Source organism: Oryctolagus cuniculus, chromosome 15, assembly GCF_051225735.1.
Source record: "Oryctolagus cuniculus isolate XC-2025 breed Fujian yellow rabbit chromosome 15, ASM5122573v1, whole genome shotgun sequence".
NCBI lineage: Eukaryota > Metazoa > Chordata > Mammalia > Lagomorpha > Leporidae > Oryctolagus > Oryctolagus cuniculus.
The window spans coordinates 38,336,029-38,349,877 of record NC_142881.1 but is presented as its reverse complement, the minus strand read 5'-3'; the positions used below and the strand labels follow the sequence as shown (position 1 = coordinate 38,349,877).

At 50.4% G+C, this 13,849-nt stretch overlaps 1 protein-coding gene and 1 non-coding gene across 4 annotated transcripts in view; both read right to left on the bottom strand.

The window, feature by feature from the left end:
- The window catches only part of CPEB3 (cytoplasmic polyadenylation element binding protein 3), a 276,927-nt gene that overhangs the window by 43,332 nt on the left and 219,746 nt on the right, over window positions 1-13,849 (bottom strand). The window lies entirely within an intron of this gene.
- Window positions 8,502-8,623, bottom strand: LOC127484273 (small nucleolar RNA SNORA31). The gene has a single exon (XR_007911154.3). It is a non-coding gene; the product is annotated as a small nucleolar RNA SNORA31 (small nucleolar RNA).

The window sequence follows — 13,849 nt, the reverse complement described above, 5'->3', positions numbered from 1 at the left end:
TCTTCCAAACCCTCTAATGGCTTCCTACACATTCAGACCACATCTAAACTCCCTACTCTGAGAAACCCTACTAGAGGTGGCTTCGGCCCATCTCTGATTCTCTCATCATATCCCACTATGCTCATCCCAACAGGTCAGGTCAGTGTTGCCTTTTTTCTGTATCTCAACAGAAAACCAGAAGTATTTCTACCTTGGTTTTGGTTTTTGTACAGCTGGGTGAATGGTGTCATAGAGATAAGGAAGACTGAAAAGAGCAAATTTCAGTTTGATGGGGTGGGGTAGATAGAACTTTTTTTTCCACGTTCCGTGTGAGATACTCAGTATGGAACCGAATGAAATCTCAACAGTAAATTCAAAAGTGTAAGAGATCTTCAAATAGTTTATGGGAAATGTGTATTATGAAAAAACTATATAGATTTCAAAGGTGTTTTTTTTTTTTTAACCCAAACTTTTAATTCCATTTCACCATGAACTTTTTGAAGTCCCTTTGTGTAACTTGAGCAAAACAATACACTGTTTACGGCTGTGGAAGCACAATCCTACACAGGGTTATTTTTAAGAAAATTAGGTGACACCACCACATACGAGGTTTGCTCAGCATTTCCTGCCAGGGCCAGCATGGAGGAGGATACCAAGGCCAGCAGTTGGCATGGATGTGTTACAATAAGCAGCTTTCGGCAGAAAGTTATGAGTTGTAATACAGAGGAGGCGGTCATCATGACAGAAGATTCCACTCCCCAGAAGAGCACAGCAACTCTAAATGGATACACCATGCAAAATACATAAAGCAAACAAGGAAGAAGCTGCAAGGAGAAACAGACAACTCCAAACCCGTAGTGGGATTTTAACATACCTCTCTCAGTCAACAAGAGGACCAGAAGAAAAAAATTTACTAGTATATAGATGACTTTAATACTGTAGCAAATATGGCTTTATAGACATATAACTCTAGAATACATTTTTCGAAGTTCATGGGTAATATTTACCAAAGTTTACATGCTAAGCCATAATGCCTTGCCTGACAAATTTCAAGAAACTGAAATAATACATAATATCCACTTTTTTCACTCCTATACAACAATCTGCTGGAACTTCTAGCTTGTACAATAAAGCAATAAAAACCAAAGAGGGCCCGGCGCTGTGGCCCAGTAGGTTAATCCTCTGCCATGCTGGCATCCCATATGGGCACCACTTCTAGTTCCAGCTGCTCCACTTCAGTCCAGCTCGCTGCTATGGCCTGGGAAAGCAGTAGAAAAAGGCCCAAGTCCTTGGGTCCCTGCACCCACGTGGGAGACTGGGAGAAAGCACCTGTCTCCTGGCTTCAGATCGGCGCAGCTCTGGCTGTTGCAGCCATTTGGGGAGTGAACCAACAGAAGAAAACCTCTCTCTCTCTCTACCTCTCACTGTAACTTTAACTTTCAAATAAAATAAAATATTTAAAAAAGAAAAAAAAAAGCAGCATTGTGGCGAAGCAGTTACACGCAGCTTGGCCTGCCTACGTCCCTGAGCAGAGTGCTGGGTTCAGATTCCAGCTTCCTGTCCATGTGGGCCTGGGGACAGCAGGTGATGGCACAGTCTGCTACTTCCATGAGAGACCAAGCATAGGATTCCTGGCTCCCATTTGGCCTGACCCAGCCCTAACTATTGTAGGCATTTGGGGACTGAGCCAGTGGATGGGAGATTTTCTCTGCCTTTCAAACAAACTACTAAAAAGTTAAAAAACAATAAAGATTAGAAAACTGTGTTTAAAAACATGACTATGTAGAAAATTCCAAAGAATATACAAAAAGGCTACTAGTAATTAAGTGATTTAGCAAGTGCACAGTGCACAGGGTTAATTTAGAAACATCATCAGGTGGGCATTCGGCTTAGCAGTTAAGACAGTGTTTAAGATGCCTGTGGGGGGTGGCAGGGCGGTGCCGTGGTGCAGCAGGTTAATCCTCCACCTGCAGCACCGGCATCCCATATGGATGCTGGTTCCAGTCCCGGCCACTCCTCTTCCAATCCAGCTCTCTGCTGTGGCCTGGGAAGGCAATAGAAGATGGCTCAAGTCCTTGGGCCCCTGCACACACGTGGGAGACCCAGAAGAAGCTCCTGACTCCTGACTTCAGATCGGTGCAGCTGCAGCTGTGGCAGGCCTTTGGGGAGTGAACCAGTGGATAGAAGACCCTCTGTTTTACCCTGTCACTGTAACTCTACCTCTCAAAAATGTTTTTTTAAAAAGATGCTTGTGGAACCACGGAGCCCAGTGTCAAACCCTGTCACTCCACATGACATGTGGGCATCCCAAAAGCCTGTGCCTCCATTTGGTTGGGTTTGTTTTGATTTTTTTTGAAAGGGTTCTTGATTTGTTTGAAAGAGTGTTGGAGGGAGAGAGAGACAGAGACCTTCCATCTACAACTTCACTCCCCAAATGCCCACTATGCCAGGGCTGGACCAGCCGGGAAGTCCATCTGGCTCTCCTACATACCTGAGTCATCTGCTGCCACCCAAGTGTATGAGCAGGAAACTGGATCAGAAGTGGGGTAGCCAGGCCTTGACCCAGGCACTCGGACAGGGGATGTGGGTGTCCTGAGTCAACAGCTGTTCCAAATGCCTTTCCCCAGTTTTGGCTCTTTAGAAAGTAAGTAAACTCTGGGGCCAGCTTGTGGCGCAGTGCCTGCAATGCCAATATGCGGGTGCTGATTTGAGTCCTGGCTGCTCTACTTCCTATCCAGCTCCCTGGTGATGCATCTAGGAAAACAGTAGAATGGCCCAAGTGCATGGGCCACCCACATGGGAGACCTGGATGGAGTTCAGGGCTCCTGGCTCTGGCCTGGTCCAGCCCTGGCCATTGTGGCCATTTGGGGAGTGAACCAACAGCTAGAAGATTGATCTCACTAACTCACTTCTCAAATCTGTTTTAAAAAATAAGAAAATTACTGGTAAGTATCTCCCATGAATATATATTGCAAAAACTCTGGCCGGCGCCACGGCTTACTTGGCTAATCCCCCGCCTGCGGCACCGGCACCCCAGGTTCTAGTCCTGGCTGGGGCTCCAGATTCTGTCCCGGTTGCTCCCCTTCCAGTCCAGCTCTCTGCTGTGGTCCAGGAAGGCAGTGGAGGATGGCCCACGTGCTTGGGCCCTGCACCCTCATGGGAGACCAGGAGGAAGCACCTGGCTCCTGGCTTCGGATCAGCGCAGCGCACTGGCCGCAGCATGCCAGCAGTGGCGGCCATTTGGGGGGTGAACCAGCGGAAAAGGAAGACCTTTCTCTTTTTCTCTCTCTCCCTCCCTCCCTATCTAACTCTGCCTGTCACACACACACACACACACACACACACACACAAACCTCTCAACAGCAAATTGTCCAAATATTTCTATCAAGAATTAATCCAGGGCCAGCACTGTGGCATAGCGGGTAAAGCCACTGCCTGCAGTGCCGGCATCCCATATGGACAACAGTTCAAGTCCCAGCTGCTCCACTTCTGATTCAGCTCCTTACTATCCTTGGGAAAGCAGTAGAAGATGGCCCAAGTCCTTGGGCCCCTGCACCCACATGGGAGACCGGGAAGAAGCTCCTGTCTTCGCATTAGCCCAGTTCCGGCCGTTGCAGCCATTCCCCAGTGAACCAGTGGGCGGAAGAGTGAGTGAGTCTGTCTGCCCCTCCCCGCCCCCCTCAATAAATTAAAAAAAAAAAAAATTACACATCATGCACAGGTGGGATTTATCCCAGGAAGTTAGGTGGGCTCAGCACTGAAAATCAGTTAATGTAAAGAGCAAAGAAAAATTAGTGGAGAAAAAGAAGTCTTTTCACCAAATGATGCTGGAAAATGGACATTACCACAGACACACACCAAAAGAAAAAGAATAATCTGGACATGCTACACCTTTCACAAAAACGAACTTCAAAATGGTTCACAGACCTAAGTGCAGAAACCAAAACCGGAACACTTCTGAAAAAGAACTTCTAGATGACTTCGAGTTTGGCGATGATTTTTTTCCTTAAACACCAAAGGCGCTATCCGTCCATGAAGAAGCGGGTGAGGTGAATATCATTCAAATTAAAAACTCCTGCAAAAGATGCTACAGGCCACAAACTGGGAGAAAGCACCTGTGACACAAAGAACTTGTGTCCAAATCTTTCCGGAAACTGAAAAGCCAACAATAAGGAAACCCTAGATCCAACTGAAAACCAGACAAAAGATCTACAGAGCCACTTCGCCCAAGATGTGCAGACGGTGATGAGAGAAGATACGGGTCAAAATGATGCCATCCACGGAACACCTCTTAGAATGAAACCCACACACCGGCAACACCAAATGCAGAAAGGGCACAGAGTGGAAGGACTCATTGCCACTTTGTACCAAGACAGGTTGGCAGGTATTTTTTTTAAGATTTTATTTATTTATTTGAGAGGTAGAGTTACAGTGAGAGTGAGAGAGAGAGAGAGAGAGAGAAAGGTCTTCGATCCGCTGGTTCACTCCCCGAATGGCCGCAACTGCCGGAGCTGCGCCAATCCGGAGCCAGGAGCCAGGAGCCTCTTCCTGGTCTCCCAGGTGGGTGCAGGGACCCAAAGACTTGGGCCATCTTCTACTGCTTTCCCAGGACATAGCAAAGAGCTGGACTGGAAGAGGAGCAGCCGGGACTAGAACCGCCGCCCGTACGGGATGCCGGCACTGCAGGTGGAGGATTAACCCACTGTGCCCCTGCACCGGCCCCTAGTTTGGCAGTTTCTTAGAAAGTCTACTTCCCCACAGAAAGTCTCACATTCCAGCAACCAGGCTCCTGTTTCCCCGAATGAACTCCAGATGCCCGCCCTAGGGCGTGATGTGGCACAGCAGGTCAAGCCGCTGCTTGTGCTGCCAGCGGCCCATATCCGAGTGCTGGTCTGACTCCCAGCTGCTCCACTTCCGATCCAGCTCCCTGCTACTGTGTCTGGGAAAGCAGCGGAAGATGGCCCAAGTGTTTGGGTCCCTGCCACCCATGTGCGAGACCTGGCTGGAGTCCCGGAACTGCTGTTTTCAGCCTGGCTCAGCCCCGGCTGTTGCAGGCATTTGGGGGTTGGGGGTGGGGGTGGGGGAGGTGAATCAGCAGTTGGAAGATCTTTCTCTGCCTCTGTCACTCTTTCAAATAAATATTTTTAGAAACCTTTTAAAAATTTATAAAAACATACAGTGCAAAGAGTAAACCCTAACCTGAACCATGGACTTTCGTTCATGACAATGTAGCAATGACAGAAGTGCTCAGTTCTAACGGACCTGCCACAGCTAATGCAAGCAGGGAAACTGGGGGAGAAGTGCTGAGGAGCTACGCAGTAACTACTGACCAAACAAACAGCGTGCTGCACTCTCTGAGCTCTCTAAAATAGCTCTACAAAATCAAGTGATGTTTCCAAAAAGCCCCCATGAAGATAAAAACAAACCCAAATAGAGACACTTGGGGCAGGCCTTGGGTCGCAGGGAGGGAAGCGTTGGCATCCCGTATCAGAGCAGCAGCGAGTCTTGCGAGCTGCCCGGCTGCCAACCCACACACCTAGGCAGGCAGCCGAAGACAGCCGAGTACTCAGGTCCCTGCCACCCCCGTGGGAGACCTGCGTGGAGTTCCTGACTCCTGGCTTTAGCCTGGCTCACCTCCAGCCATGGGGCCGTTTCAGCAGGGAATCAGCAGATGGAAGATCTCGCTTTCTCTCTCCATCTGTCTTTCAAATAAATAATCTTGAAAAATATATTTCACTGACAAGGATATACAAATGGCAAACACGTACATGAAAAAAAAAATGTTCATTATTATCCATTAGGGAGGGGGGAATGTTAGGAAACTGGCGCAGTTGGCCGCATGGCCCAGCTACCTGAGCCAGGCTCCACCCCCATCCTAATGGGATTGGCTGCTCCTGCTTCCCTGCCCGCCCTCAGGCGAAGTTTTAAAAGGGCCTGTTCCTGAACACGTGCTCTCTTGCCCCTTCTCTCCTGCTCTCTCTCTCAGTTCCTCTCTCCAGCCTCCTCCTCTGGTCTCTTGGCTCTGCTCTCCTCTCTCCTCTTCTCTGCTTTATCTTCTCTCCTTGCTAGCTCTTCTCCTCTCTGTCTCTCTCTCTTAACAGTCTCCCTCCCTTTTTTCCTTCACTGCCCCTTCACTCCGGTCTGCAGGGTGTTCCCCAATAAACCCTTCCCCTTAAAAAAAAAAAAAAAAGAAAGGGTAAAATCACAAAGAGGGACAACAACCAGAACTGGGTGGTTTCACCTGCTCTGGAAGTTTGTAGTTTTTTTTTTTTTTTTTAAACTAAGCAGACATGGCCAGGGTGGGCATCTGGCAGAGCAGGTCAGACACTGCTCAGGACACCTACATTCCATATCAGAGGGTCTGGGTTCAAGTTCAGCTTCTGCTTCTGATCCAGCCTCCTGATAATTAGGATAAGTAGGGATGATTCAGGTACTTAGGCCTGTGCTACACAGGTGGGAAACCCAGATTGAATTCCAGGCTGTTGTGCGCATTTGGGGGAGTGAACCAGCAGATGGACGCTCGCTCGCTCTCTCTGCCTATCAAATACAATGAAAATAAATTTTAAAATCTATAAAGATGAAATTACCAGGACCAGGCTTGTGGAGCGGTGGGTTAAGCCACACTTGTGCACCGGCTTTCCATGTCGCAGTGCTGGTTTGAGGCCAGGCTGCTCCACTTCCGGTCCAGCCCCGTACTAATGCACCTGGGAAGGCAGCAGAGCATGGCCCAAGTGCATGGGCCCCTGCAGCCATGTGGGAGATCCAGAGGGAGCTCTGGGCTCCTTGCTTTGGCCTTGCCCAGCTCTGGCCCTTGCAACCATTTGGGGAAGTGAACCAGCAGGTGGACGGTCTCTCACTCTCTGTCCCTCCCTGTCACTCTTTCAAATAAATCTTTAAAAAAAAAATTAAAAAGGCAAAGAAAAAAATAACCTTACCACTGTGTAACTGCAGTCTTCACAAATTTTCCCAGAAAAAAATGAAGACACGTTCACACAACAACCTGCATATGACTGTTTGTAGCAGCCTTATTTTTTTTTCTGGAGATAATTTTATTTTTGGTTTAATCTCTCAGTAATTATTTTTATAGCATGTTTTCATTAATGTTAATACAGAAGAGAAACTTTTTGAAATGGGTTAAAGTTTTAAAAGATCATTATTTTATATGCCTCACATGTCCTTTGATTTGTTTCTAATACTCATTTAAGAATCACTGATGTTCTGTCAACACAGTGAGTATCGTTCATTTCAAATACTAAAGGCATAAGTCTATTCTAGTTGTCTTCAGTAAAACAACCATAAATGGGCAAATAATTAAACTTCTTAGGTGATATATCTTTTTGTCTTAGTGCAATTGGTAGTAGGATAGATAAAAGATTTTAGTTTTCATAACTGAAGTGCAACTTCTTCAATATTCTAATTTGAAATACAACCAAAAGAACCAAGTTAAAATCTGTAATTGAAGAGGAGTTTTTATTTAATGTCCTTAGACTCCATTAGTGGCTCAAAGAAAAGATTTAGCACAAGAGCCAAACCAGGGAAGAATAAGGGTAGAGGCGGAGGGAAACAATGCCATCATCTTCAAAAGGTCAGTTTATTTACAGGGAGAACTTCATGAAAATCCGCCTCTATTATATGTGTGTACCCAATCCTACAAAATAAGTTCAAGAAGCTTGAGCTGTATCTAGAAAAATGGAGAAAAACTTGGTAAGGAGAAGAGGGGGGAATCATTTCAGGTGAGTATGAAGATAAGAGAGGAGAATGAGGAAGACAATACACTCAGGTTGCTCAGGGTACAGTGAGTGTGGTAGTTTATCTGGAACAGAAGTGCTACATGAATGATGCCGTAAACACCCACGTACATGTTTTCTGGTAGATGGGAATTATTTCCTCTTGGGTATGCAGGTGTGAAGTTGCTGGATCATATAGTATATGAAAGCTCCATCGCCAAGATAATGACAGACTGTTTTGCAAAATGTTTATACCCACTAGCAGTACTTAAGGAATCTTGTGCAGATCCACATCCTCTCAAGTGTATTGTTAGAACTGTAATCTTCTATCAAATGGGTGTACAATGGCATTTCACTATGTTCTTATTTCCATTTTCTTTTCTTTCTTTTTTTTTTTTTTTTTTTGACAGGCAAAGTGGACAGTGAGAAGAGAGAGAGAGAGAGACAGAGAGAAAGGTCTTCCTTTTGCCATTGGTTCACCCTCTAATGGCCGCCGCAGCTGGTGCGCTGCAGCCGGCGCACCGCACTGATCCAATGGCAGGAGCCAGGTACTTCTCCTGGTCTCCCATGGGGTGCAGGGCCCAAGCACTTGGGCCATCCTCCACTGCACTCCCTGGCCACAGCAGAGAGCTGGCCTGGAAGAGGGGCAACCGGGACAGTACCCGGCGCCCCGACCGGGACTAGAACCTGGTGTGCCGGCGCCACTAGGTGGAGGATTAGCCTAGTGAGCCACGGCGCCGGCCCTCTTATTTCCATTTTCAATGATAACAAACACCTTTTTTTTTTTTTCCCTACAAATGTATTCCCCAATTCAATCTGGGCTGCCACAAAGACAGACAGTACAGGGATTTTTTCTTTGGCATCCTAGTGCAAACCAAAAGAACAGTTAATTGTTCCAGGTCTATCAGTGGATACAATGTAGCAGCCTTATTAACAGTCCCAGGCTAGGAGCAATGCACATGTCCTTCCGGTAGTAAATGGTTAGTTGCATTGCCCATCTATACCATGGACTACGACTTGGCAATAAAAATGAACAGGCTATTAATATGTTTAAGTGTTTTCATCTACTTGCAAGGCACAACGAGGGTGGGGAGCAGGAGCGCACCTCCATCTGCTGGCTCATTCCCCAAATGCCCACAACAGCGAGGACAAGGCCAGGAGCCCAGAACTCCTGAGTTTCCTGCCTGGGTGGCAGGGGCCCAAGCACTTGAGCCATCCTCTGCTGTCTCCCAGGACGCATTAGCAGGGAGCTGGACGGGAAGTGGAGTGGAGTCAGGACCCAGAGGGGCTGCCGCTTAGCCAGCTGCAGCACAGCACCCACCCTGGGAAGGAACTACTGACCCGGACAGTTGAGAGAAACCTGCAGGGTTGTGTCGAAGCAAGCCAGTCCCCACGGAACATATTCTCGACTTCCATTAACCTTAGCACCTGCAAATGGCCCCGTTGCAGACCTGCAGCTGAGAATGGCAAACTGGCATTTGCTGGGAGTTGGGGCAGGCGGGGGTGAGGAGGGAGTGGCTGACGCTACCTCAGGGCGGCGGCGGGGGGGGGGGTGGTGGTCCTGGTGCGAAGGGGAGTTGGGAGCATTCAGCATCCTGACTGCAGCCGTGTGGGCAGTCTGGTCAGGACCCTGTAATACAGTTTGGTGAGACTGTATGGGGCAAATAGTAAAAAATTCATGGATCCTCCTGACATATTTCTTACAACTCTATGTGAATCTAAAGCCAAAAGAAAACTGTTTAATATGAAAAACAGACATAACTTGGAAGCGTGGCCAGATTTTGGATGTGAAAGCAGACAGGACAGGCACAGGACAGGCACAGCAGCACGTGCACCTTGAGAGTAACCGGCTTTCAGTGTTTGGGGTCCACTGCACAGCCACAGCCGAAGGGGTTAATGGGTAGACTTTTTTTTTTTTAAGATTTTTATTTATTTGACAGAGTTACAGACAGTGAGAAAGAGACAGAGAAAAGGTCTTCCTTCTGCTGGTTCACCCCCCAAATGGCCGCTACGGCCAGCGCTGCGCCGATCCAAAGCCAGGAGCCAGGTGCTTCCTCCTGGTCTCCCATGCGGGTGCAGGTGCCCAAGCACTTGGGCCATCCTCCACTGCACTCCCAGGCCACAGCAGAGAGCTGGACTGGAAGAGGAGCACCTGGGACTAGAACCCGGCGCCCATATGGGATGCTGGCGCCGCAGGCGGAGGATTAACCAAGTGAGCCATGGCGCCGGCCCCATCGAAAGAAGTTTAAAAAAAAAAAAAAAAAAAAAAAAACTTCATTTCTCTGCTTCTCTTCCCAAACTGACTGTCATTTCCCAAAAATCCTCCTGGATATTGGGAGACACAGGCAGAGCAGGAAGCGACCTGAAGTCGGGGGAAGGTACCGTAGCCGCAGGGATGTGGAGGCGTGTAGCCGGGGAAGGGCTGGGCTGGTGGGACCTGTTAGCGGGGCCAGCCAGAGGGCAATCCCGTTATTCCCAAGTGTGCAAGAGACCTACGTGAAGGTGGCCGGGGGAGGGGGGGCGTGGCATTTTGGATTTTACCTTCCACAGAGCTCCTGCTTATGGTCCACTGAGACTGGGAGATCACAGTGCCTACGGTTCAGTGGTCTGCACAGCTCCACACACCCGTGTACCCAGCACTGGGAATGCAGGAAGTGACCCAGCCCGAGGCCGCGTCAGGCCCCGCCCCGTAGTTCCCCCCCCTCTGCCCTCTCCCATGGGAATCATACCCTGCGCTCGCTTGCGCCCGCCGGATGTTGGCAGGGTTAATTCGTGACAGTGACAGTTTGTGTGAGGTCGCACTCACTTGCTGAAGCTCCCTCTCACTGCCCCCAGAGTGGAGTGCGGATCCCTTCCGGAAGGGGCCCGGGCGGCTGGCAGCGGGCGGGCGCTGAGAGGAACAGGGCTGCCCGATCAGCGCCGTCCGTGTGTTCGGAGCGCACTAGCTGTGTTCCCTGGGTCACGGGATACACGCACGTTCAGCCTTGGGCAGCTTCCCCAAGATGGCCGGCACCCTTCACACTCCCAGCAGTTCTTGTCTGGGTCTTCCCTAAAGTGCAGCTCTGGGTCTTAGAGCCGAGCCACTGCAGAGCGGGAACTGTGTGTGCTGGTTTCAAGGAGGAGCAGTGAAATCGCCCAGCGGGCCGCGTCCTCGGCACGACCACGCGGGCAGGCAGTGGGGGCCCAGCACTGGCCGAGGAAGTCTTCCTTCCATTCAGAAAAGAGGGCATCTGGCGTAGGCCTGCACTGATGGGAACAAGGTGGCCAGGGACGGCAGAGAAGACAATAACCTGGCACAGGCTCGGAGCCAATTGGTGAGAAGAGGGCCAACAGTTAGGACAGAGCCCTCTTTATCTCAGCAGAAACCATGCCCAAGCCAGGAGAGCTTCTCCTAAGACCCAGGTCTCTCCTAAAGCAGCCAGCGGCCCTCCCACAGGTGCCCCCCCCCCCCATTCCCCAAGTCAGGTGCAGCCGCTCCCGGCTCTGATACTGAGCATTCCACCTCCTGTCTTTTGCCTTCCCCTGTTCATCATTCAGCTCCTTGGGGCCCCCCAATCTCTGAGCCCACGCTGGAGGAGGAGGAAGTCTCCCCTCCCCAACAACCTCTGAGTCCCAGCGGGACAGCCACTACTCAGTCCACAGCCTCTGGACGTGACCCGTTCCGGCCACGGCCACGACGTGGTCTTTGAATCCCAGACTTGATTTATTTAGAGCCTCTGACTCCACTCCGGCCAGGCTTACGTGCGACTGTTTCACCGCAGATCGGTGCCAAGGCTCAGCTGTAACTCGCAGTGTTTTATCCACTTGAGAAGCAGAGATAAAGAGCGAGCTCCTACCCACACACACTTGCGCCTGGGGTGCCCCCCAGGGCTGGGCAGAACTAACGGCGGCGGTGGCAGAAGCCCAGACACCTGAGCCAGCCTTCGCTCTCCGCCAGGGCGCACGCACAGCAGCAGAGGAGCGGACTGGGACCCCCGAACCCCGGCACTCCGACCCGGCACGGGGGGCCTTAGCCGCGGGGCCAAATGCACACCTTTCGGTCTGTTTTTCAAGCTGACCGCTCCTCACTGTTTGCTGGGGGAGCCTTAGCCCGTGGGCCCCGCGGGCGCGCCCTGGCCGCCTCGTGTGCGGGCCCGGCCGAGACCGCGGTCGTAGCCCGCAGCTGTGAGCTGCGCCCGCACGCTCTCGGCGCCGTGGACGGATGTGGGGTCCAAGATCAGCACGCCCCAAACGGGAGTCCACGTGTAGCGCTAGCTCTCCTGTGTGTGCATAAAAACACGGAAAAAGGAGACCTGGCGGGGGCTTGCAGCCTCCCCCTGAGGGCGGCCCGCAGGGGCCCAGAGCTGCCAACGGTCGCGCGGAGGCCGGAGGCCCGGGGCTCCCGGTGACCCACGGGGCTCGCCGCAGGTGACAGCTTGTGCAGCAGTCGGCCATCTCCAAAACAGCGACTCGCGCAAGGGCCGCAGAAAGCCTCCCCAACGGGACGGGGAGCTGCCCCGGGGGAGGTTACCTGCAGGGGGCGGGGGAGGACAGACCGTGGGGCCTGGGACTGGGTTCCAGCTGCTGGGAGGCCTGCCTGGGAGGGAGCCCGAGTGGGAAGCCGGCGCCCCGCGCTGCCCAGGGCCGCTGGTGCGAAAGGGGCGAGGCTGGCGCCGGCGGCTGCGTCTTCCCGGCGCCCCGCGCGCCCAGCACGGGCAGGTGCGGCGTGGGCCGCAGACACCGACGGAGCGGTTCCCCATCTAGGGTGTGAGAGCCCGGGGTTTGAAAAACCACCAGAGCGCAGACCCCACCCGGAGCCATAGGAGCAGCTCCCGGGCTGGGCGCTGGCTGGTTGGGAGCGCGCTCCAGGGGCCTGGGCCGTGATGCCACCCGTGATCTGTTTTCTAGAAGACTCAGTCCCTAGGAGCCGGCTTCTAGGACCTCCACACCCACACGGGACTTCAAAAACACCCGTGTCCTGAAATGATCGGGGGGACTGGTGTCGTGGTAAAAACCAAAGCGCAGGTGTCCTGCTTACCTGTTCACCGCCTGTTCTGGCTGTAACTGGGAAAACTGGTTTCACGTGGAAACCCACCTGGGCCTCCACAAACCCCGCATGGACTGCACATTCTCACGTGTGGACAACCAAACAGCCTCGTTTCAAACATACTGTTGTTTTTTTTTTCCTTAGAAAGGAGTGCTACTGGTGTCAGAGACAAGGTGCATTTTACAGCGCTTCGTCCGCTGTAAAAGGATTGTTCAAAAAGCACCACCCAAAAAGGTGCTGCCCGAGCAAACTGGAAGGTTCCCGGATATAAACCAGGGCCTTCGAGCTACTCCTCAGCGAATGCAAAGGATGACAAGTGTCAGTGCTTCATACAACTAGATTTAATAAGTTGTTATTACAGAAAAAAAAATGAAGTCCAAACTACAAAGTTTCAGCAGTTTTAAGCAATAGCCGCATTGAAGCTCCATGGTTAGTCACAGGACTGTAGTTCCGTACAAGCAATATAAATCCAAGCCCCAAAGGCAGAAGCTGAGGAAGGGTTACTAGCAAAAACAATCTAAGAGAACAGGTAATAAAAGATACAATCCATTGAAAATTAGTTGTTAGTTGGAAAACAAATACAGAGATCTTAGCTATGAACACTCTAAAAGTTATGTCCATTATTTTCACAGCAAAAATACAAATACCTAATACTTTATACCCCAACAGAACTGGAGCCAGCAAAGAAAAAGAACCCAAGTTCTCCTGTAGTGGCATCCGAGTTATCGTCGCAATCAACTTGGTTGCCATACAAACTTCAACACCCCTGCCCCCAACCACAGAACTACTTCGTGTCCCATTTTTGGGGTATAAAGTCAACAGCATTAATTATAAGATACTCTGTGGTAAGATGGAACACTATTGCAGCTGAGAGAGAAGTGTGGTTATTATGAAAGAAAAAAAAAACAGAAAGAAATGTTAGCTGACAAATCTTACAAACCAGTGAAAAAGCAACAATCCGTACAAATAAGCCAGTTTTAACAAAAAGATACTTTTTTCACTAATCTGTGACTAATCTTTCACTCAAACCTTGCAAGTAGAGATGTCACAATACTCAAATACTTAGGTAGGAGCTTTACCCAGTTAAATGCCATTTTGTTGCTAATATAATAGATAA